At 40.9% G+C, this 24,751-nt stretch overlaps 1 protein-coding gene across 31 annotated transcripts in view; it reads right to left on the reverse strand.

Moving 5' to 3' along the window:
- The window catches only part of PTPRD (protein tyrosine phosphatase receptor type D), a 1,143,290-nt gene that overhangs the window by 974,254 nt on the left and 144,285 nt on the right, over positions 1 to 24,751 (reverse strand). For all 31 annotated transcript variants that reach the window (XM_083592691.1, XM_083592680.1, XM_083592685.1 and 28 more), the window contains one exon: positions 5,982 to 6,023. The gene's annotated coding sequence lies outside the window, so the exon portion shown is untranslated. The remainder of the gene's footprint in view (positions 1 to 5,981; positions 6,024 to 24,751) is intronic.

The raw sequence follows: 24,751 nt of genomic DNA on the forward strand, positions 1-24,751 counted from the left end.
CACTACCCACTGGTGTGAATGAAATTTAGCATGATGTGGTGGTGCAGTTCCACAATGCAACAGTGTAAAAGGACAGTTAACACAGCCAGGACAGAAGCGCTAGCATTATAATCCAGGAAACTAACACACTAATCCCCATGTCAGAATGCACAAAATAATGGATGTGACAGTCCTCAGATCTCCTCTGCACTAGTCCTTTGTTCAATCCAGGTTTACTCCAGTGGAAACCTTTTCTCATTCAAATAACTGTTGACTCATCAGTGCTGCTGCTGTTGCTGTTGCTGTTGCTGTTGCTGTTGTTGTTGCTGCTGCTGCTGCAAAATCTTGAAAATCTTGAAGTTTTTGAGCATAGGTTGCCATACGTATGGATTTTCCAGGACCTTAAAGCATTTTCTGCTGTTTCTGATGGCTGGCTATGTCTGGGAAATTCCCTATACAGTGTATTGCAAAAAACGAAATGCTATATTTCCCCGTTAAATGTAATATTTTTCCTATTATTATTCCCAATGTATTCAGCATTAAAGGTTTTGAAGGGTTTTTTAAAAAAAGAAAACACCCCCATTTGGGGAGAAGGATTGAATTTGACAAGTTGACATAACATTTTATTGCCTTAACATTTTTCACAAAACTTAAGATTCAGCATCATGCCATAAAAGAGATAGGAGAATCAATGCAATACTTACACCAAATCACATGAGATTTTCAAAGTTTATGAATTAATTTAGAATTCAATGAACTACTTTTATCATACCAATGACTTTAACAGGAGCAGGATTTTAAAAATAAATAAATAAACATAAATCATTGAACAGCTTACTGTTCATGTCTTATATGCCAATGCCCTACTATTAGCACATCCAAGTTAGCAATGGTCCCCTCCATGGAAATGCTGACTTTTTGGAGTTAGGAACTATTCAATGAAAACAAGGAAGAGGAAAGGTAGATTTGATTACTGACTTTACGCAGTCAAATTCCGTATCTACAATAGAACCCTCTGAGCTTTCGCCTTTCTTAAAATAATTATTCATACCCTAATGTTATTCCATAAAGCATGACATGAAATACAATAAACACAATAAGGAGTAGTGAATGCTATTGAAAACATTATCATAAACAGCAGGCATGAATTTTTATAATACTGTATATGCAAAAGCCTAGCAAAACAAACACAGAAATCAGTACCAGAATATCACACTGAGAGACAATAGTTATACCGCAAAGGTGAATCACTGAGAAATAATTTATTAACCTGCATTCCTTTGTTACAAATAAAATTACTTTCAAAAAAGAAAACACAATCTTGGATTCATTGCCTGTAGTTTGAGAGTGAATGCATATATCACCCAAGTGATACACTATATACTCTGCACAAAAAAGGAGTTAGACGTCTATCAATCACTCAAACATTTCCAGAGCTTAAATACAGAGGCCAAACTTATAACTCCCTGGAAGGTTGTTTCAGAACCACTATCATGGGATACCTACAAAATGCAAGGCTTGTGGAAGTGTGTCTCATGCAATTTTGAAAAGTACAATCCTATTTGCAGAGCTTCCCTATGAATAATAAAAGCACCTCAAAGCAAAAGCTGACTTTCACAATGGGGCCACTTAAGCAGCAGGAAATTCTCCAGTAGTTGCACGTTTGCATGCAGAACAGAGACTAATTTCAGTGCCACCACAGTAAAATATATGTTGTACCTGGTGGTATCAAGAAGTGACGTTCCAAGTCCTATTTTCCAGGTTCAGAAATGTGTATATTGTAAATAAATATACATTATGGTAGGGGAAATTAGCTCACCACCCTCAGGCCCACCCACTCTCCCTGCAAGATTAACACCGTTGTAATGGCATAATCTTTTGTTGTCTAGAATCCACTTAATCAGAGGCATAATGTATTATCATAACATCACATATCTCAAATCTACGAAAGCCACACAGAGGAGCCTTAAAAAGACAGCAATAGTGGAACTCATTTTCTAACCAGAATTCCTCTTTTTCTACAATGACACACCATGCCATATACACTACCTTACAAGGCTTAACTAAGATACGAAATGTGCATTGCACAATGAGCTTGCCCTCTGCGGCAGAAATTTCACCTTTTAAGGCTTAATTGTTTAAAAACGAAAGCGAAGAACCAAGGGTCCAATTATCCATTCATTCATATAAAATAGATACACAAATATTTGCCCAGTTGTTTTGCTTATGTTGAAGAAAATGTATGACCTAATTATGAGTGCTTTAATTATTGTTATTGTGCAGTGCTATTTCCCCTAAACACTATTTATAGAGTACCATGGATAAGGGAAGGGAAAAAAGCTGGATTTGCTTCTAACTATAGCACTATTCTATTTGACAATAAGAAGTGGGGGGATATTCTTGAAAAGAGCATGGGATGTTGAGAATGCTGAAACCAATTCCTACTTCACATAACTCATTTCAAAAGGTAAAATAGCGATAGGTTTTTAACAACAACAGAAGCAAAAGAGGCAAATATAATTGGCCCTCAAACCAAAGGGATGACAGGTGTAATATTGGCTGCTGAAAGCTTTATAAAAAAGATGTCACTGGAGGCTAAAGGGTGGACCACAAAAACTTTAGTTAACATTATGCAACACTTAGTATAAAAACACGGAAAACCTTAATAAAAACTTTTTTTAAAAAAAATCATCTCAAAATGGCTGCTTCCCAAGGTGTTCCCCAAACATAGCTTCCTAAATGCATTGAGTGCCTGTACTCTTTCTCTCTCCCTTTCTATCCCCCACCCCTCATAGGATGTACTTTGATTTGCAGCTCATGCTTTATTCACTCTGCCTCTTAATGTAGTTACAAGCATCTACTTGCACAAAATCTTCTCTGAAGCTACGCTGGCACTTCATTGCTGCAAGTGTCATTTATCGTATCTTGAAGCAAGCCCTTTACAGACATTAACACTACGTTAAACGAGGGTGGAAGGAGCAGTATGACTCCGGCAGGTTTCCCCACTGACCTCAGCACGTTAAGAATGGAGGAAGAGTCTTGCGAGATCAGACCAAAGGCGTATCTAGTCTAAGGATAGGGAAGTTTTTCTCAACTGGCAGGGACTAGATTGTTATCTGCTACATCCCTTACAGGTTAAGTTTGACAGGTGGGTGTAATTACCCATCTGCCAGTCATCTGAGCTACCAATGATCACAATGGGGATAGTTTTTACAGTATTTGAAATGAATGACTGTTGCAGTTTGCTATACAGAGTACAAACAGTTCATACTGCCCCCTAGACAGTCTGTTTAATTACTGTTACAAGGAAAGGAAAGCTGGAGGTGGATGATCCCCTGGACCTAGGTGTATTGCATAACAAAATGTACAGGCAGTAAGCTTGTTGCGTTAGCCTGAGTCATACCAACTAAGTGTCATGCCAGAGGGCATAAGGAAAAGTTGCAAAGATGCATCCACCCACAAATCTTATTTTAGCAAAGTGCTCTCTCCCCACTGAATAGGTATTTCTTGGGAAATGCAGAAAGGGCACTTTGTTTAATTAAGGCAGGATATGTTTGCCTTCCAACTCCCATACATTCACAAGGGATGATTAATGGCTGAATTATAGGGATTGCTTGCATTAGATACAAAGTTGTGTTCAATGAGATCAATTTCAGACTTGTGGTTCATACTTGCTTGGATCAGCGCTGGCCTGCACCATAGGGGCTTTCCCCAGATTTATGACAACGGCACTCTCGTTGCTCAAAGCAAAGCCAAATTATTCACATGGTCCTGTGGCATACACAGGGATTCACCCGAACCAAGCTTAGCAGTAATTTCACCTCTCCTGTGCCTTTAAGGAATTTATTTTCTGCTAAACAGCCTTCTGTCTCCAATGGGAGGAAGAAACAAAACACATAATCCAATATGTGTCCTAAAGGCAGGACACATGAAGCAAATTCTCTCATCTTTCTGTCCATTTGATTGAATGCTGACACCCTTGGCCATCCACACCCAGCCAAAAAAGAGGAAGTTCTGGTATCTGGCTTTGTGTTCCTTTGTCTGACAATCACTGAATCCCAATGCTAATTAAACCTGCGTGTGAACAGCAATTGGAGTTTGTTTCCTTGCACTTTAAAATACCCAGGGCACTATTCACCTGAGTACCATCAGTGCAATACTTGAGCAACTCTTGTCCCCTCTTTTCTCCCAGTGCCACACAAAATTGGCTTGGGGGGTGTCAGAATAACCCCCAAAGCTGCACATGGGTGGCAGGGACAGTGAGATTATTCTATCTGGCACGCTGCAATTCTTATGATGATGGGACACCCCCCAGAGTGTGACGTTGAATTCCACCTCATAAATTTGAATTCCCAGGTGTTCGGACTATGGCATGTGACAATGGCGGTTCTACTGGGTAAATTGCACAAAAGCACCTTGGCAGCCCTACCTCACGAGGGAGGCAGAAGCTAAATAGTCTATTCATCGCAAAAGGACACAGTTTCTTCCCGGAAAACAGAAATCTGGCAAATGGGTGCGGGAAAACAGTCGTTTTGTCATCCTGCTAACTCAGGGAAACGTGACGCTGAGTGGACATGGATTGTCAATTACCTTCTATGACATGTACACTGGTCAAGGAAGCTAGCTTCACCCTGAACTGCAATGCTGTCTAAAGAATACGTAAAACAAATACCTTCCATTTGAAAATTTAATAAAGATATATTATCATTACTTATTTTTCAATTATGTGCTGTTTGCAACACACATTAGCTTCAAAATCCACACTCTAAGTAATAATGCATTAGAATGGATTCCAAATACAAATCCAGCTATTTCCTAATAAAACACTTAATAGAATTAAACTGTCCCTTGACAATGTGTTTTCCAATAAAGCACAACTAAAAAGAGAGAGATAAAAGCAGAAATCTATTATATCGGTGTTACATCCTGAAATCATTTTTTTAAGCCTTATTTATTTTTTAAGGAAAAGTACCAATGCTTAAATAATAGGAAACACAGTAAAATCACCAAATAGAAAAAGGGTGTGTGTGTGATATTTTGCTGACACACACAGTATTGCCAAACTGTTTCCAACTAAATTTAAAAGAAGACAATTCAGATCTAAGCAACAGGGCAGTAACATAACAAAGAGAGTGTCAAATACACTCCTTTCCTTGACTTAAATATGACTGTTTGCAGTAGAAGAAAAACACTCAGCTGGCAAAAACTCCAAATATGCATGACAGGTTTAATTGTGTATGATTAATATAGCAATCTCAATGCCACCAGTTTCTCCTTCTCACTTCCAGTCCACATCTCACATCATAGAATATGTCAGCAGAACTGAAAGCCAGCAGAACAGAGTGACACATTTGGACATTCAAACATGCTGGCTGCATTTTACATGGTAACACTTTGCGCTGAGAGATTACTTGTTGATTTTTTTGTTTATACAGCAACTGAAAGAAAGCTCAACTTCCAACAAAAGTTAAAAGTTTTATCTATTATTTTAGACAATAGTAGATAGATTTTGCAGGCATTAGAGTTCCATTTATAAATGGAACTCTTGCACAGAAGAGCACCTGGGACTCAGCTACACAGCTGCAAAGAGAACATTTTAAATGTGTTGTAAAGAGCAATATGCAGATGTGACGCTAGATGGCGAGAGTGAGCTATGCAAAATTCAATGTCTTTTTCAAAAGATTTTAAGAAAGAACATTTTCACAGTGTTCTTTATATGCGTGTAAATTCCACCCCAGATCAAGCTATTTGATGGGGAGAGAGGAAAAGTTTTGACTGACCATTCTGTGCTCATATCATGAAAATATGAGAAGTACTCTAGTGGCCTGTACCATGCAGAATCGAGTTCTATATAATTTCTTATACAGTAATGCAAGCAACATGTCTGAAAGGCTTTAAGCAATGCTTCCTGACTGAACATAGACAACAAATGAAACACAGCCATTCAACAAAGCAGTTCACTTTCAATATAGTTATAACTTAAAAGCTCGTTAAAAACTTACCAAAATTAAAGCAGTAAAAGCACAATCCAGTTTCTTGAAAACCTGAAAGAGTAAATAATAGCCATATTAAAAAATATATACTTTAAAAGTATGTGTAGCTACAGTATATCTAAGAAATAGATACAGATATATAAATTACTGATAAACAACCTCAGAATACCCTTTACCTCAAATAATGCAATAGCAGCTTCCCTGGTACCAGGGAACATGGGAAACCTAAAGCCACCAGCCCCCGGCAACGCAATCCCAGTGGGGTGCCATTGCGGCTGCCCCCCGCCCCCGCAGGTCGCACGCCATGCCCTCAGGATGCGCGCCATGCCCCTGTGGGCGGCGCCCCTTGCCCCCGGGACGTGAGCCAGCCCCACCCCCGCCTGCTCTCCATTCCCTGGTGCTGGAGCATGAAGCTCCGCCACTGCAGAGAAGGCTTGTTCCACATGTTTCTACCCCTACACCTAAGTAAGTGCATTGGAAGAGGAGATGGTGACAGAATAGGGAGAGAGTGGCTGGCCGGCTAGCTGTGGTGGTAGAGATGGATCCCAATTTAAGAGTTTGTGTTTAGAGAGAAAATGCATGTTTTACAATATATATCTCAACTTGACCTATCTATCATGTGCATTTAAATGTGATATTTCTGTTTTGTTTTTATAAATTGCAGATCAGTTTTGGAAACTGGACTCATTGATCCCCAATCTCTCCTCTTTTATTTATTGTACTACTAGTAGTAGTACAATAGTACTACTACAATAGTACTACAACTACTACTAGTAGTAGTAGTAATTTAACTTGGCTTTCTTTCAAGAAGCCCAGGCTGGGTAGACTTCAGACTTGTTGGTTCTACTTTTATTTATTTACCAGAACCCCAAGATTTACCACCAGATTCATTCATTCATTCATTCATTCATTCTCTCTCTCTCTCTCTCTCTCTCTTTCTCACGCACACACAATCACACACACACACAAAGTTAGATGCAAAGAAGGGTGTCTTTGAGCACATTGTGAGCCTAGGGATTAGTTTTTGATACCAGAAATGAATGGAGTTCTTTCAGTGTGGGGAAGGTTAAGCTGAGAATTAGTGGTCAGCCCAAGGCCATCCAGTAAACTTGGTGTGGATTTAATCCAGATCTTCCTGGTCTATACCCCTGAGCTCCTTTTGAATTAATGGTGGGATATACAAGTAAGAAATAAATATTCTAGCCCCTAACTCACACTGCCTTAAACCTTGACATTTAAGTATATTTCAGTTTTTGCATAGTGTATATATCACAAACATTTAAAAAATGATATAAAATATGGAATTTTTTCAAAAAGCAAAGTTGAGAGCAATGAAACTGCATGTTCTCATAGAGCTTGTTAAAATGGTCAATAAACCTGTATCTATGTTCCAAAAATATGGGAGCCAAGGCTTTCATTACAAGTATTTTTCTATTATACTACCAAGGTAATCATGCTTAATATCCTAGACAAACTACTACCTACCTATGCTGCTATTTGATTCAGGCACCATAAAATCAAATAGTTTCTCTTTCCAGTATATTGTTGCTTAAAAGCGTTTACTTCAACAGAGAGATATGATTAAACCAGCAGCATTTCAGACTACTAAAGGGGGATTGTGTGTGAAATATCTATTACTCAGCAAAGAAAACTATTTGCCAGTTTCACAATTTAGTTCCATTGGGACGAATGGCAACACAGACACCAGTCTGTGGTGAAAATAAAGCTTTCAGTTGTCAGTAAGGAAGAAGAAACATATTAAGACACTAGATAATATATTTTGTAAATATTGAGCCGTTCCAGCCTGGGATAAACACATGCCTCATTTTCTGCCTCCACGTCAATACCAAGATCTAACTCATTGATGCATGGGAACAGTGGTGAACGTAAGTTAGAAATGCAAAATTAGTGGAAGTGGATTAAACAAAAGCTGTGGCCAGCCTTTTATTTCCTGCATAGCAATGTTGCTGTAGGTGCAGGATTCTGACATTCTCAGTGTTCACTGAACAATGTGACCCCTTGTTCTGCAAGAGCTCTGCATGCAAACCAGAGCACAATTGCATTTTTGAAAACTGGAGCCATTATCGCAGCAATTTGAACCGGGATGGAGAGGATAGCTTTCAAACCCATTCAGTTCTGAACTTCAATGGCATTGCTGGGGAAGTATTGGGATTCCCAACATTTCTCCAATTGCACCAATCATTGTGAAATGGGGGGTGCTATACTCCAATTAGGGACACAGGTGGCGTTGAGGGTTAAACCACAGAGCCTAGGACTTGCCAATCAAAAGGATGGCAGTTTGAATCCCTGCGACAGGGTGAGCTCCCGTTGCCTGGTCCCTGCCCACCTAGCAGTTCGAAAGCACGTCAAAGTGCAAGTAGATAAATAGGTACCGCTCTGGTGGGAAGGTAAACGGAGTTTCCATGCGCTGCTCTGGTTTGCCAGAAGCAGCTTAGTCATGCTGACCACATGACCCAGAAGCTGTATGTCTGCTCCCTCGGCCAATAAAGCGAGATGAGCGCCACAACCCCAGAGTCGGCCACGACTGGACCTAATGGTCAGGGGTCCCTTTACCTTTACCTATACTCCAATTATGCCACAGCTCTCAAACTTTTAAATATCAATGTAAGGCTTTCGTTTTCATGGAAGTAGTTATCTGGCAGGACATGGAAAGAGGATGTCGTGCACTATATTTCATAGGTCTGCTCCCTTCCGATTAATTTAGAATGTGACACAGAGTAGTCAAGATGTTCTGACCCCAAATAAATCATTTTTAAAACCTCCACAATTCCGTTCCCTTTACCTTACTTGAATAATGAGGTAGAGATGCATATCAGTACCTAAGACCAGAGGTTTAACCATAGTGCTTCTTCCCATGTTTGGATCATTCAAGGTACGTAAGGGAAGGGAAACGAGTGCCAAAGATTTTCGTGAGGTGCACAATTGATGTTGAGGTGAATTTTGGGCCTGGTTTGTGTTGGCTCAATGTCTGGGGGCATTGCAATCTGATCCCTCCTATCATTCCCAGTATGAACTATAGTGTGTGGTGGAGGGTGTGCAAATCACTTCAGGAAGGACCAGGGCAGGGCTTTTTTCACCCAGAACTGAGTTCTGGCATCTCTTTGGTATGTCCTGGCACCTCTGTAGCATAGTGGCACATTGGCATGGCGCTTGAGGCTGCACACCAGAGGCTGTTGGCACGGCGATTGGAGCAGCACGGCGATTTTGGTTCGAGTGGGCAAGGAAGACTTGCGGCACCTCTTTTTCTAGAAAAAAAGCCATGGACTAGGGTTTATTTTTGTCTTACAACTCTTCACTCTAGGTTTACCGTTTAACTTATACATTGTATGTGATACACACTATTAATAGAGTTAGATTTAGCTGTCTGTTTGGTATAGGTTAGAATTTGCTTAGAATATTTCTAAGGTATGGATGAACAAATCTATTGATTTCAGTTTCCTTCAGTTTCTCACCCGTCCAATCTTAAATTTAGTTCCCCACATTTTTACACTGGTTTGTGATTTTTAAAAAAGTGCTCATGAAAACTTGCCAGCATTTTACTGACTACTTCCCCCCAATATTTGCATTTTTGCATTTAACTTTTCCTAACTTAATGCATATGTTATTCTAAATAACATACACATTTTTAATGCACACTTTCCACTAATGTGTACATTTTTGTTTGCTTTACTTGGGTATAGATCTGCATCACAAAATCTGAAGAAGTGTGAATTTCAAAAAATAGATTAGAAGTGTTGGAAAGTTTTAAAATGTGTGAACTGGGTAGTTTCACACTTCAGTCTGAACCAATTCAAACTTATCCCCCTGTTCTATTTAAAGGCAATTAGAACAATCATAGGATAAAATAATCAATGTGATCTGCCCGACTACTGAGGAAAGAAATCGCGCAATATTTCACTCTTTTTGGAAATTAAAAATTGTACTAATGTATTCCCTTCATTTTGAAATTAAAGGAAGCATGGGCATTCAATGCCTCTTACTTGCAAAGTCATTGCAACAGTGCAGCGAACAACAGATTCTGATTTGAATCAGTGCAGATAAATGCCATTGTTTTCCATTTTCCATCTTCAAAATTGCTACAGAGGCGGAATCCTGGATGTAGTTATAAATGTTATATATGTGGGCAGAACTGGGCAGAACTGCGGCAAAAATGTTTCTCTAAGCTCAATTGAAGGAACAAAATCTCATCAAAGTGGCTAAAATATACACTCAGTCTTTCCATTTGAATTGCCTTTCGTAATACAGGGAGCACAAAATGCAATGCCAAATGCATTAGGTTTATTTTCTTTATGAGACTATAAAACAGCATCGCATCTTCAGTCATAAGAAAAAAAGGTGGGCAATAAAATGCATCCTTAGGTGTAATTTATTTTTTTCTAAAATCAAGGAAGCCGCATACAGCCAAGGCTATTAGCTATAATTCCATTTAGAAAGTGAATTTAAACGGCAACACAATTAATAGTGTTATTTACAAACTTTAAGAAAAATCCTGAGCAGTGGCATAGCATGGGTTGCCAGTGCCCAGCGCTGCACAGAGGATGGGTGGGAGGGACACGTAGTATGCATGCACATTCAACTGCCGAATGGTGTCAGCATCACCCAGGAGATGACAGCCACAGAGCTGGGGGCGGGGGGAGGGTTGTTCCGTTGTCTAGAGAAGTCACTCCCTGGTTTGTATGGAGAAGCTGTTTTTAATGGAGCCCGCCGATGGAAGTGTGCAGCTGTATTGAGGCTGCAACTGGTGTTGAAATTTTATGCCTCTAACAATTTTGTGCCCAGAGCAACCGCCCCTGTCAGTGGCGTAGCGTGGGTTGTCAGCACCCGGGGCAAGGCAAGTAATTTGCGCCCCCTAACCCGTGGATTTGCGCCCCCTAACCTGTGGATTTGCGCCCCCTAACCCATGGATTTGCCCTAACCCCAGATGTTGCGCCCGGTGCGGCCCGCCCCCCCTGCACCCCCCACGCTACGCCACTGGCCCCTGTGTCTGCCCCATGCTACGCCACTGATCTGAGCAACCCTGCTCAGAAATGCCCTCCTAGATATGAATGTACAAAGATTCACAAAATTGTGTTTTTTTAAGCTGCAGATTGTGTGTATGTGTTGTGCAGAGGACAGCTAACTTGAGATATAAATATGCCTCAAAAATAGGGAACTTATTTCAGGCTGAATACAAACTAAAAGGATGTGATATTACATCTAGGAGGGTATTTGCCATGTTTTCAATTTATTTTTAACCTTCACTCTCCATCTCTCTCTCTTTTTTTGCTTTCTCTCTTTGCATCAACACTGTCATCTGGTTCAATTTACTGAGCCATTTCTCCAGGTTTCACTGATGCAATTTGATACCAACTTAGTTGCCACCTTTTCTCTGCCAGTGCTTTTATGTGGGCATAATTTCGAGAGCTGAAGCTTTCCATTACTGTTTCACCATACTGGGAAGCACTTCTGCTATTCAATTATTGTCAAGCGCCTGTTAAAGGCAAATCTTTCTACCTCAACAAGATAATCCAGAAGGCATCTCGTAACTGTTCTCCATTAAAAACAAAAAAGGACTTGCATTTTTAGCAGCACCACTAAAAAAGAAAATGCCCCAGCAAACATAATCCTAAATTAGAAATTTAATTAAAGACGCAATTGTACTTAATTGAAATCACTGCAAACATTTGAGTAGACTGATTAAAAAATTGAGAAGTACAGCATTAATTTCAAATGTAGACATGTTGGCTCCTGTTGGGATAGTATGAGACAATGGTTTACCACTAAGAATTGTTGTCTGGTCTTAAGACACACCCAATGCATGAATTTCCCAGAAAGATTTCAAGCACATCTTGGACCTGCAGGGGTGCAAGTGTTGGAATGCCCACCAAGCTCCACATACCCCTCCCCCGGGTCTGGTAAATTCTGTGTTGCACTTGTGTGAAGGGCGAAGGTGGCGTAAGCATGTCTTCTGCTTTAGCTGCACAGATCAGGCAGCAGGCAAGGGCTGAAATCTGGTGTTGCATACAGAATCCATTAGTCCTGGGTTAGCTCAGTCAGTAGAGCAGGAGACTCTTGATCTCAGGGTTGGGGGTTCCATCCCCATGTTGTGGGGAAAATAACACCATATAACACCGGTCTTGAAAGACCTACATTGGATCCCAGTACATTTCCGAGCACAATTCAAAGTGTTGGTGCTGACCTTTAAAGCCCTAAATGGCTTCAGCCTGGAAACTGAGGTCCAGCTCCTTTTGGCGGTTTCCTCACTGAGAGAAGCCACATTACAGGGAACCAGGCAGAGGGCCTTCTCGGTAGTGGCACCCGCCCTGTGGAACGCCCTCCCAGCAGATGTCAAAGAGAACAACAACTACCAGACATTTAGAAGACATCTGAAGGCAGCCCTGTTTAGGGAAGCTTTTAATGTTTGATGGATTACTGTATTTTAATATTTTGTTGGAAGCTGCCCAGAGTGACTGGGGAAGCCCAGCCAGATGGGTGGGGTATAAATAATAAATCATTATTATAATATTATTATTATTGCATTGCAGGAGATTGGGATGGACAACACCTTGAGGTTCCTTCCAACTGTGAAGTTCTATGATTCTATGAATGCAGTTAGCATGTACTTTTTGTTGTTGTTGCGTAAATAGCAAACAAAAGGAAGACTGGCCAGTCTTGTGACTGTGGAGGTGGGAAGGGGAAGAGAAGACTTAGAAAAAAGCATGCTTAGTGGGTGTTTTACACTTATGGAACTCCAGTTATCTTGAGCAGTGGTTCCCAAACCTATTCAGGCCTCCACCCCCTTAGTTCAATAAACACACCCCCAGTGTACCCGACCCTTATAAATGTATATATAAAACATTATTCAGAATATCTGTTTGCACAACTTATTAAGGAAGATAATAACACAATAAAATCCAAAACTGCAACGATTAATCACATTTTTTTTAAAAAAAAAAATCCAGTTAAAACTATTTAGTTTAATTAATTCAGGAAAATGGATGAACTTGATCCAGTAATGCCAGCTTCTCAAAGTCTAGTTGTTATTTATACCTCCAGCACCCATTGCTGTTCCCTTGCCTCTTAGCACCCATTGTCACCCCCTTCTGTCTTAGTGCCCCAGAGGGCAGTGCCACCCACTTTGGGAACCACTGATCTAGAAGTTTGAATAAATCTTGTCTATTGCTAAAGCACTGTGTGTGTGTGTGTGTGTGTGTGTGTGTGTGTGTGTGTCTAGCTTTACGTTTATTGATGAGGGTTGAAAAGGTACAAAGTTAATAATTGACTTAGTATCTTAATTTCTGTTTGGATGCTAAGTTAAACCCTTTGACGACAAATGGGATGCTCGAGGAAGGTGAAGTAATTTTAAAATCTGTAAGTATATGTTTGATAAAAATATCAGCATTTGACGCCTTCTAATATGCAGTCCCAATAGCATAAACAAAAACTTCAATTTTGCAGACTTCTTCAGGCAGCAAGAAGTCTCTTATGACCAGTTCTATCAGAAATAAAAACAGGTCTAGCTTTTGTGTCATATTACTATGGAATAGCTGGTAAATAATCTTCCTGGTACCGGTAGACAGTAAGTCACACTGTCAGTTGCTTCAGTCAGCAATACATATGACTTTGTGGGGAAAAGCTGACTCTTGTGAACCTCAAAACACCTAAGTATTGTAAACATACTTCTCTTTGCTAATATATGGATCAAGTTATCACACATTTGACAAAAGGCCTGTCCTCGAGAAAATAGGAAACATTTATCTGTAAGCACAGCTCAACAGCTGCTTTTCCAAGGCAAAAGCAATGTGGAATTTGCCACAGATAAAGTGGAGGTGGTGAGATTTTCTAACTTTTTTCCTACTGCTAGGAATAAAAAAGGACTCTAAAGTCAGACTGCAAAGCATACTCAATTTGATCTGGTCTGCTCATGAGCCAGATTGGATTATGAGTCCTCTTCAGAATCCGTAGTCCTGAGGATGCCTTTGCAAGGCAGTCTGAGGCCAGCAATGCTTCATGGTTCATCCTTTAAATCCAACTGCCTGGAGTCGCCAGTCCATGGGGATTATTGCCCCCCCCTCCTCCCATTTTGTTTTTATGACCCCTTTGGAAAATTCACGTTTCTCTAGGTAAGGGAAGATAAACTAAGTTACAGGCTGTACAGCACATTTATGGGAGATGCTGTTAACAATGGCTCTCCTCCGCAAAAGCTGATATTTGGCCTAAACATTATTTTCAGAAAGGTAACATTCTCAGGATTTGGAGATTCCTGGTCCAACCAACTGGAAAAAGCACATGTTTAGAGGAATTCTATGTTGTGGAGAATTCCACTGTAAGTGTTTAAGTAAAAAACTGCAAAGTGGTTAACAAGTTTTCTGATTTTGCTATTTTGCTCCCACCTTCTATGAAGGATGCTAAAGTGAAATATGCAAAATATTAACACTATCACAAAATGATAGGAGCTGCCAGAGTCAGATATTTTTATCTTCCAAAATTCTCTTTATAAGAATTTAAAATTCAGTTTCTTCTGAATTGCAAGGGGAAAGAATGCATGGTTTTTAAGAGGCACTGCAAAGTGAAACAAATAGTTGCTAAAGTCTTCAGAGATATATATTTTTTGCTGGCAGCTATTGTCATGTTTCCTGCTGACAGTGCATTTAAAATGCTTTAATGATACAATTGCTCCCGAAAACTGCACAGCAACAGAACTAATTGGTGTGTCTGGTGAAACTGGATGCTCATTGTCACATTTTGGGGTTGTTGTTTTTAAGGGAAACGTAAAGAGGAGGTCTGTCAAATGGGCAATATTGAATACTTTTGCGTTATTTAATTTCCCATTTCTTAATGTTTAGCCAGCCAATCTCTCTTCTGCTATCAAATACCAGAGGGTAACTTCATTGCCATTTGAAACAGAATAAACTGTTCTCAAAACCTATTTTCCTCTCTCATTTATTTATTTTTTGGGGGGAGGAACCATTCACTGCTCATTCCCTCTTCCTAAAACAGAAGCATCTGATGCACTCATTCTGAACCTTCCCAGACAGGAGGGCTTCTCCAGTCACTGAAATTTTATGGAGAATCTTGCGCCCATGTTCTCAAACTGATTTTAAAGTAGCTAGGATATTCAGTTAACCACACCCTCGTTTCAGGATATCTTTCATGAAATCCAGTGCTCTTAATCAGCTGAAACATTGGTTTCCATTGCATATCCCTGAAGAAAGTTGTCCAAAGAAAATTCTGCAGGTGGCAATGATGATATTACTATGTATTTGCTGGCATCTATCCATAAAAAAAAAGTAAGCTATAAAAAATAATAATCAAACCAATGTTCTCCCAACGTAATGCAATGGTTCAACCATACTTTGCTATCTCTACACTTTGAACTTTCACACATGTTATACCAGAAGAAGGCACCATTAGAGTAAGCAATAAAAACAACAACCCCAAATCCTCATTGTCTGATAAAGTGAATGCATGGGGTGTACTGATTTCGGAGTGGGATGGGCGGAGCTCTTGTGTGAATGTTGTGCAACTATGCCTCATGCTTGGGAATAGGGGAAGTTGCCTGTGCCTATTTAAGCCAGCCACACATCCCTCAAGGAAGCAGTGGCAGCAGTCATGCCAGAGAGAGATGGCATTGCACATCAGGGTGCCAAGCCCTCCCCCATTTGTTAATAATAATAATAATTTATTATTTATACCCTGCCCATCTGGCTGAGTTTCCCCAGCCACTCTGGGCGGCTCCCAATTGAGTGTTAAAAACAATACAGCATTAAATATTAAAAACTTCCCTAAACAGGGCTGCCTTCAGATGTCTTTTAAAAATAGGATAACTGCTTATTTCATTGACATCTGACAGGAGGGCATTCCACAGGGTGGGCACCATTACTGAGAAGGCCCTCTGTCTGGTTCCCTGTAACCTCACTTCTCACAGGGAGGAAACCTCCAGAAGGCACTCGGAGCTGGACCTCAGTGTCCAGGCTGAACGATGGGGGTGTACTGGGCCGAAACTGTCTAGGGCTTTAAAGGTCAGCACCAACAATTTGAATTGTGCTTGGAAATGTACTGGGAGCCAATGCAGATCTCAGGACTGGTGTTATATGGTCCCGGTGGCCACTCCCAGTCACCACTGAATAATAAAACACACGGACACCAGTATTGTAGGTTAATGGGATAATTAAGGCCACAACTTTATTGGTTACAGAATGTGAGAGGTATTGGCTTAGGCATTGGAATTGACCCAACTATATCTGACTCCTGCCCGCCATGCAGGTAGTCTGGTAAGGGTCAACCACCAGTAGGGGGAACCCTGTTGATGTACATCAACTGAGAACTCCCCCGAGGTCCCCGATGGGGTCATGGCATGGCCCTAGCCCCTAGCCGGGCATTGGATGAGATCCACATCCCCGGATCCCTTTAACAGAATACCCTTAAAGAGGAGGGATAGGTAAAGGCCACAACCTCCCCTCCCATAAACCAGGTTTTACCAATGCCTAACCGCCAAACCTTACAAAGTTGTGACGATTGCTACGAGGTAGGCAGAAACCACATGGCTGGTGCCAATTTGCCAAGTGGGAAAATTCCTACCAGGCCCCTTCAACAGGCGACCAACCGTGGTCCATAGCAAGGCCAAGATGGCGAATGCATGAAAACGGGGTGGGAGGACGAGAAATCTGATGAAGGAAAAGGAGGAAGGGAGAACCCCCAGCCACATGGCTGCTTAAATAATGCAAGCCACACACCCCAGTCAACTGGATTGGTTGGCTGGGGGACGTGATGCGGGCAGGACTTCCTCTGACACGGGCGGCATTGCCACACACTCCAAGCACATGGGGAGAGCGTGTGGCCGGCCTGCAACTCTGCCCCCTGGGAGGGGGAGTGGCTTTCATGACCCATCAGGCTTTTCTGCAGTAAGCAGGCTTGGCTGGCAGAAGTGAGATAAGAATAATTATCCCTAGAGTTAATGTATGAAGGAAAGATGAAGACGATCCCTCTCAGCTTCTACCTTCATAGATAGGATACCCGCAACATTGAAGGGATGAGAGGCTGGAAGTTTAAAGGCTGCTGGTCTAAAGGTCGATGGACGGGAGAACCAATGGTGGACAAACCATAAGGAAAGGTGAAGGCATGGGGGCATTCTTGCCTCCTCTGAGGTGTTTCTGTTTATTTCCTAAATGGTTTGAACTGGTAAGAAAATTCACTATGACAGTGCCAGAACGGCCACAGTTCTGTCCCTGATTTGAGAAGGTCTGGAAATATGTTTGGATCCATTCACTCCTGCCAATCTGTCCTGGCACAACACCAATTCATATTGATGTTGGAGCTCTGAGGCTAGAGCTGCAGAACTTTCTGCCATGGTAGGAGTGGGACCTACAATGTTGGGTCTTCTCTCAGAGGACAAACCCCTCTCTATGCTGTGGTCCTGGGGACACCTTCCCAGACCACGGGACTGAAGGGCCCATTGCAAGTTAGCTATTTAATAAAACTTTGTTCCATTTATCTGGTCTTCACTCCAGGGCAAGGTAATGACCATCATTATATGAAAGGGAGGGGGGGTCATGCACAAGAGGAATATCTCAAAATCTCCATGAGAAAATGTGACTAAAATACAAACTGAGAGAACCCTTTGAACTATTACTGCAAAGAAAGTGCTGCGACGAGCTCAGTGGTGTCTAAATAAGAAATCTTTATATTCCAAACTGCTAAGAAAATTGTGGGGGACGCAGGTGGTGCTGTGGGTAAAACCTCAGCACCTAGGACTTGCCGATCGCATGGTCGGCGGTTCAAATCCCTGTGGCGGGGTGTGCTCCCGTCATTCGGTCCCAGCACCTGCCAACCTAGCAGTTCAAAAGCACCTCCGGGTGCAAGTAGATAAATAGGGACCGCTTACCAGCGGGAAGGTAAACGGCATTCCGTGTGCTGCGCTGGCTCGCCAGATGCAGCTTGTCACGCTGGCCATGTGACCCGGAAGTGTCTGCGGACAGCGCTGGCTCCCGGCCTCTAGAGTGAGATGAGCGCACAACCCTAGAGTCTGGCAAGACTGGCCCGTACGGGCAGGGGTACCTTTACCTTTACCTTAAGAAAATTGTACTGAATCTTGTTATATAAAATACATGCCACACATGCTAGCATTCCAAAAACATATCAGTAATTCATACTACCAAAAGCATGCATGCACACAAATTAGCCATACACAAAAATTCAGGATAGCTTTCATTACTGGTTATCTGAATAATACATAATTGTGGAATGATTCATTTTTGGCTTTTCGTTCTTTTGACCTTTAACAAGGGCTAGTTTCTAAAGATGTAACCAGTTCTGTATGCCCAAGAGAGCTTTATTTGCATAGCTAGCTGATTTTGAAACTGCAAAGTAAGCTGTGTGCAAGGGGGGGGGAGGGAAAATCTCTTGGTGTGTGGACACAATTGGATAATTCTAGCATAGCTCTATAGATCCCCAAGAATATATTTACAACCCAGTGTTATCAAGTAATATTTACTCCTCTAAAATATGCTTCTTAAAAAGCTTTGTCAGGCAGCCCAAAGTTCATCTCAATTTCTAGTTATTTAAAAACCAATGCATATTTTAAGTATTTCTCACAGGAACATTCAGCATATTCTTATAGTTATTGATGCATTTAAGTTGTTTCTTAGCAGAGTTATGTCAAAAAGCACCATCTCAAAACATAATAATAATAGGCAGAATGTTATCTATTCTAGTAACTAAAGCTTTGGTTAAAATGAGCAGAAATACACCCCAGGGGGAGAAAGATGTGACAGACAATGTGAACTTCTTTGAGAGCAATCTTGACCTATCTGGAAAGTGTGGTTCTCCAAGTCTTTATTTTATTACCCTTTTATGGACTTAATAAAAGAACACCTATTCAGTCCTGGGGAGATATTTATGGCTTGTCTAACTTAAAGGAAATCTACCAGATACCTCCTTGGGAGTTAAAAAAGATATAAACAGGTGATGGGAACCGTTTAAAACTGAACAAAAATATATTATTAGGAGGAAAAATGGAGTAGGCTGAAGTCTACTTTAAAAAAAGGTAAGTTGAAGAAATGAAGAGGAAGTAGGTGGTTTCAAAGCTACAACATTTCTGGCACAAACACCCCAACCAATATTTCTAGCGCTGCACCAAACTTTTGCATCCCTCCCCCCTTTTTTTTGTTAGCTCAAGAGGCTGAAGGGAGTGGGAAATCGAAGAATTTTGCAAAGAAAATAGGGAAGAGGTGATTTCAAAGAGGATTAATGGATGCGGGGTTCTGTGCTCAGGTTTAACAGCCAAGCAGGACCTTCTGAAATGCACACAAGTGTTTTAGGAAGTGCTGCAAAACTGCAAGCCTATGTGCTTGCAGAGTCCTCCACCGCTGTGAGCAGCAATGGGCCTTTTTGTCCTTAAAGTTGTATTTTAATCTGTGCAACAGAACGTGTATATAATTACCGTATTTTTCCATATATAAGATGCCCCCATGTATAAGAAGACCCCTGTTTTTTTGAACCCAAAATTAAGAAACCATTTTTTAAAAAAAACCAAACAGAACAACTTTGAGCTTTTTGCAGGGAGGTTGCCCAAAGTTGTTGAGTTTTTTTTGTGTGTGGAGGTCAACCAAAGTTTGGGTTGCCATATTTCAAGAACCCGAGCCCGAGCTGCCTGTGCCAGAGCCAGAGCCTGAACCCCTGTGTATAAGACGACCCCCAATTTTTGACTAAATTTTTAAAGCAAGGAACATAGTCTGATATATGGAAAAATACCGTAATATTTGATAATAGACAGGTGCAACCAAAATACGTTGCAGTTATTATTATTATTATTTTGCACAGACAGCTATTTATCTCATTTATTAGCATTCCAGTGTGCCATAGAAATGATATTCACACCATCGCTTCATATTAAAAAGCCACACAGAAGGAGTTTTAAATATGACTCCCATTTTTCAGTGTATGCTTAACCATGGAGAACTGATGACTATTCCACTTACTTAGTTCTTGCTACTTTGTGGTGCGGTATTTTACTTCATGTTTTGTGCATAAAGATGTTTAAAATATAAAACATTATAGGTGTAAAGGGAAGATTAAATACAGAAGAGAAAAGCAGGCTTTCAGTGAAAATTACATAGCAATTAATGCACAGATGCATGGCTCGAATATGTTAGTACAGCCACTTCCAGAAACCAGCACAGCTATACTGGAAAATTCTTCTAAATACAGATGAATTATTACGTGAGCTACACCTTACCTTTATACATATGCATGATAATTTTAATATAGTGACTAAGAAAAGACCAAACATATTTTAGACCTTATCTGAAACAGTAATGGATAAAAGGACATATAGTATATAATTCTACAATAAAAGTATTCCTTCTAAAGCTTTCCATCAACATAAAGATACCTAATTAAGTTAGCTATGTTCTTCAGCATTAAAATATTAAGTAGCTGGGGGGTATAATTAAGCAAGCCTCCCAACAGGAATTGATGATCTCTCCCCCTGGATTCGACTTAGTGGTATTATATTAAGTTTTTTTGTGTGGGAAATTGCCTTTTTTATTTAAAAAATGTACTTGGAAAAAAATGAAGTCAAGCATTTTATACTGCTGAACAGATGTTCTACATGAATGGTGTGGTATTATTTTCAAAGCTTGCTAGTAAAACACATTAATTTCTCTGCGGGCAAATTTGTGATTTAGCTGTTTGAAGTGATGGTCTACATTTATAATTTCTAAGCAAGAAGAAGTTGCACACAAGATAGAGCAAATCTAACAGCATACATCTGGAAGTGTAGGTTCAATATCATCCTCTTTAGAAGCCCATAAACATTAGCCCTGGCAACCTGTACTGTCACACCCTTATTTCTTAAATGTGCATCAAGCTATACAGTAGATTAAGCACATTAAACACAATTCCTGGATTGCTTGCCCAGTGCTTAGTTTGTTTTGAACTTTCTTACAGATACAAAGTGAGCATATGTTCTACCACTGTGACCACTGAAGATAAGACATTTGAATTCAACTTCACTTGTGCTTTCTATATTAAACTCTTTGGTAATAAGATCTTAAGTTCCTGCAGACATAGTTCAGTCAGCTCCATTTTGCTTTCTTTCTTGCCCCAAAGTTATATTCTAAATGCCCAACTGGCCTCTGGAATGCCATTATTTCAGTAATATCTCTCACATTTAAAAATGCTTCTAGCAGGAACCTCGTGCCTTTGAGCAAATCCCATCCTATGTTAGAAGCCTCTAATCATATAGATTCTTTTATCTCCCTAAAAGTGGGGATTATATATTTTACATCTCTTTTCCCTGCTGAGGTTGACCTTATCTGTTTCCCCTTTCCCCCCCTGTAAGTATTGTCCTTGGAGAGTGTCAATTGCAAATTTCAGACTTGATCCACCACAGTCGTCTACATTGGCGAAAGGACTGTGTTGTATCCTGGGTTGTCTTCTCTCTGTGTGTGCTCTGGAGGGAAATATTATAGGGTTGTTCTCTTGTCACCATGTATTAACTAGTTTCTTCTGTACTAATGTGGAAGTTTCGTTAGCTTTTAACACTGTCATTGATGAGTACTGAACATGGTTGCCATGGTTCCTGTGTTCAGTGTCCTCTACAATAATCTCTTTGTTTAAACCGGTGCTGAGCTTAAAAGTTCTCTGCCAAGGGCTTTCAACTTGAATGGAGGAGAAATTGGCATTTGGAAATGAGGGGAGTAACTTCTAGTGAATGAAATTTATTCAAAAAGTTTAGAGGGCTTAGGTACTCCCCACTCCCCCACTGGAAAGATGACACGAGAAATTAATTTGATCAAAGAGCTGCAATTTCATTAATCGGTACTAATTTGATCCAATGAGCATAAAATACCAACAGTCTTAACTCATTTGTGGACACTATAACTAGAAGAGACCATGGACAGTGGTGACTGCTGCCTATTGGACCTGGTGAGGCTGCTAGGAAGTAATGGGGATGTAGCCAATGAGAAGTCGCTGGTATGTGGCTGAACAAATAAACAAAGTGCATTTTTGTGACAGCTAATAAAGTAAAGTTAAATTACCCCTGACCATTAGGTCCAGTCACGGCTAATAGAAGCTTATTAAAATGGAAATAAGTTACAAAAGTGCAGGTGCTAAAGGTGTATGCATATAATAAACCGTGATATTATGGGACCTGTCCTGAACCCCTGGACTACCTGGCAGCAAGTCAGTATGTTGAGTCCAAAGTTCAAAGTTCAGGGATCAATCCACACAAGCAAAGTCCAAAAATGCAGCCCGTGGTCAATCCAAGTAGCCAAGTCTGAAGTCCAGTAGTCAGGATGCAGTGCAGAGTCAAACCCAAAGCACAGTCCCATAGAGGTCCAGGACCATCCATCAACGTGGGCAGTTGAGCAAACACAGCACATCAGCTCTCTTTCCCTTTTGTACTTTGCATGCTGATTGCAGCATCTGGACTTGATGAGGCCTGTGGCCCTCACCTGCTCCAAGCCTGCTCCAACTCAGGAGTCTCAAACCTCCCAGAGCGAGCGAAACCCCACTGGCCAGCTAGGGAGCTGGGCTGTGGGCCTTTGTTTGCCTAGAGCACCACTTCTGCTGCTCCCTATGCCTCAGAGCCCATGTCAACAGGGGCAGCTCAGGTGATGGGTCCTGCTGCTCTGCTTGCTGTGCATTGACCCTCATTCCCTCACCAACCTCTATCATCCTGTGAGTGCTTCCTTCCCCATCCCCTGCTTGTCCCAATGTCTCCCAGTCTCAGCTGCATCCCTTTTGAGGATCCTCTTCCTCCTCCTCCTCATCCTGCCAGTTCATGACAGGCCACAAAATCACTGAAGAACTTTGGCCTGACCTTGTTTTTAATAGTACAAAATGGAGGTAAGGAGTAAAAGCGGAGCATTTCAGATGGCAAAATCACAGCAGGCAGACATTACAAAAACTCAAGTACTGAGATGTAAGTGGGTCAGGAGTTGTCAAATGTCTCATTGTACCTTGATGACTAAAGATCTGGAAAGGAAGAGCCTGACACAACAACGGCTTGTAAATCAGATAAGTGAGGGTATTTATCAGGTGACAGGTAGGAAGAAGCAAGTTCTTTTAGGATAAACCTACACATTAAAAAAATAAATAAGAACTTAACAGATAAAAGATTATTTTTAATTGCATTCTGTTTTCAGAAATCCACTACAGCAATCTTTTTATGGAATCTTCCACTAACTGATACTGCTGACAGAACATAATTTATTTTATGTTATTCTCCCATGTGGGTCAGAACAATTCAGTTGGTAGGACTTTGTATTTCTTTATTTTTTGTTTTCAGATAGCGTTTTATTTATTCTAGGTTTCCTTGCAGAATTTACCTTTCACATTACAGTGTCAAATGAGCACATAATATTTTAAATGACCTCTAGCAGCTGTACCAGTATTTCAGGCTATAAAACTAAATATATCCATGTGCGCATTTATTTTTATTTTTATTTTTTGCCCTAATGCTTGAAAGTCAGAAGCGATAGCAACAGTTGTTGATGTAGAAATAACATTTTTAAAAGAAGCAAGAGTCACTTTGAGGGTCACTTGCTGAAGAAAAATAGTAATATGTTTGGTTTTAAAAAAACAAAAACAAAAAACCACCCTCTGAATAATTTGCCCCCCCCCCCAAAAAAATTGCTTCAAAACCTCCAAGGAAGGAGAGTCCACAGCCTCCCAAGGGAGACCGTGTTGGGATATTCTGTTCCACCTTAAGAACAGACGTGTGGAATTGTTGTATGTCACATGTCTGTTTACATTCCAGCATAGCTTGCTGGGAACTTCTGTTTGTGTACAGCTTTTGCTTTAGATGTCTTGCTTTGGACACGAAGGAGATCAGACATGTCTCTTTTTGTCCTGATGTATGCTGAATAAACTGCTTGTAAATAGGCTCACACAACTTCTCCTGCCACTTCTGTTGCATAGCGTTTACTCTGCGGAGTAGTGTGCTCTAGCTTCTGAAGCTTGGGTTGCAGATGCTGCACCAAGAACTGGAGATCGCACAGCACACCGGCTGGTGGGCTGGAGCCAGCTGAGGGCCTGCCAATTGCCCCCGTTTCTTTAGTTACACACCAATAGACTGTTCTACTGTCAGAAAGTTCTTCCTGATGTTTAGTCAGAATCTCCTTTCTTGTGACATGAAGCCATTGGTTCGAGTCCTGGCCTACAGAGCAGGAGAAAACAAGCTTGCTCCATCTTCCATGCAACAGCCCTTGAGATCCTTGAAGATGACTATATCTCCTCCCAGTCTCCTCTTTTCCAGGATAAACATACCCAGCCCATTCAACCTTTCCTCATAAGTTTGGGTTTCCAGACCCTTCATCATCTTGGTCTCCATCCTCTGTACACGTTCCAGCTGGTCAATATCCTTCCTAAAATTTTGGTGTCCCCCATCTTCTATTTGTGCATCTGGTTCTTCCTGCCTAAGTGCAGAAGCTTACAATTGCTCCTACAGAAATTCATTTTATTAGTTTGGGCCCGGGTATCTAGTCTGTTACGGTCATTTTGAATCCCGATGTACCAAAATCACTTTAAGATTATGAATTTTCCTATTTGAAGCATAGAAGTAGCCACTCATTGGAGTAGCAATGAGATGAATTTGGTCTCTTTGGGTAGCCCAATCAAACACCAAAAGCTATCAGTGTGAAGGAGGAGTTGCTGGGGGTGGTGGCAATATTGCCTCCTAGCCAGGCTGTCTTTGTTGGTGGGATTGACAGCATTGGATAGCAGTCAGCAACAGCTCCACTGGTGGTTCATTAGTTGATAGGAGAAGCACA

Source organism: Podarcis filfolensis, assembly GCF_964270895.1.
Source record: "Podarcis filfolensis genome assembly, chromosome: 17".
In the NCBI taxonomy this organism is placed as follows: Eukaryota; Metazoa; Chordata; class Lepidosauria; order Squamata; family Lacertidae; genus Podarcis; species Podarcis filfolensis.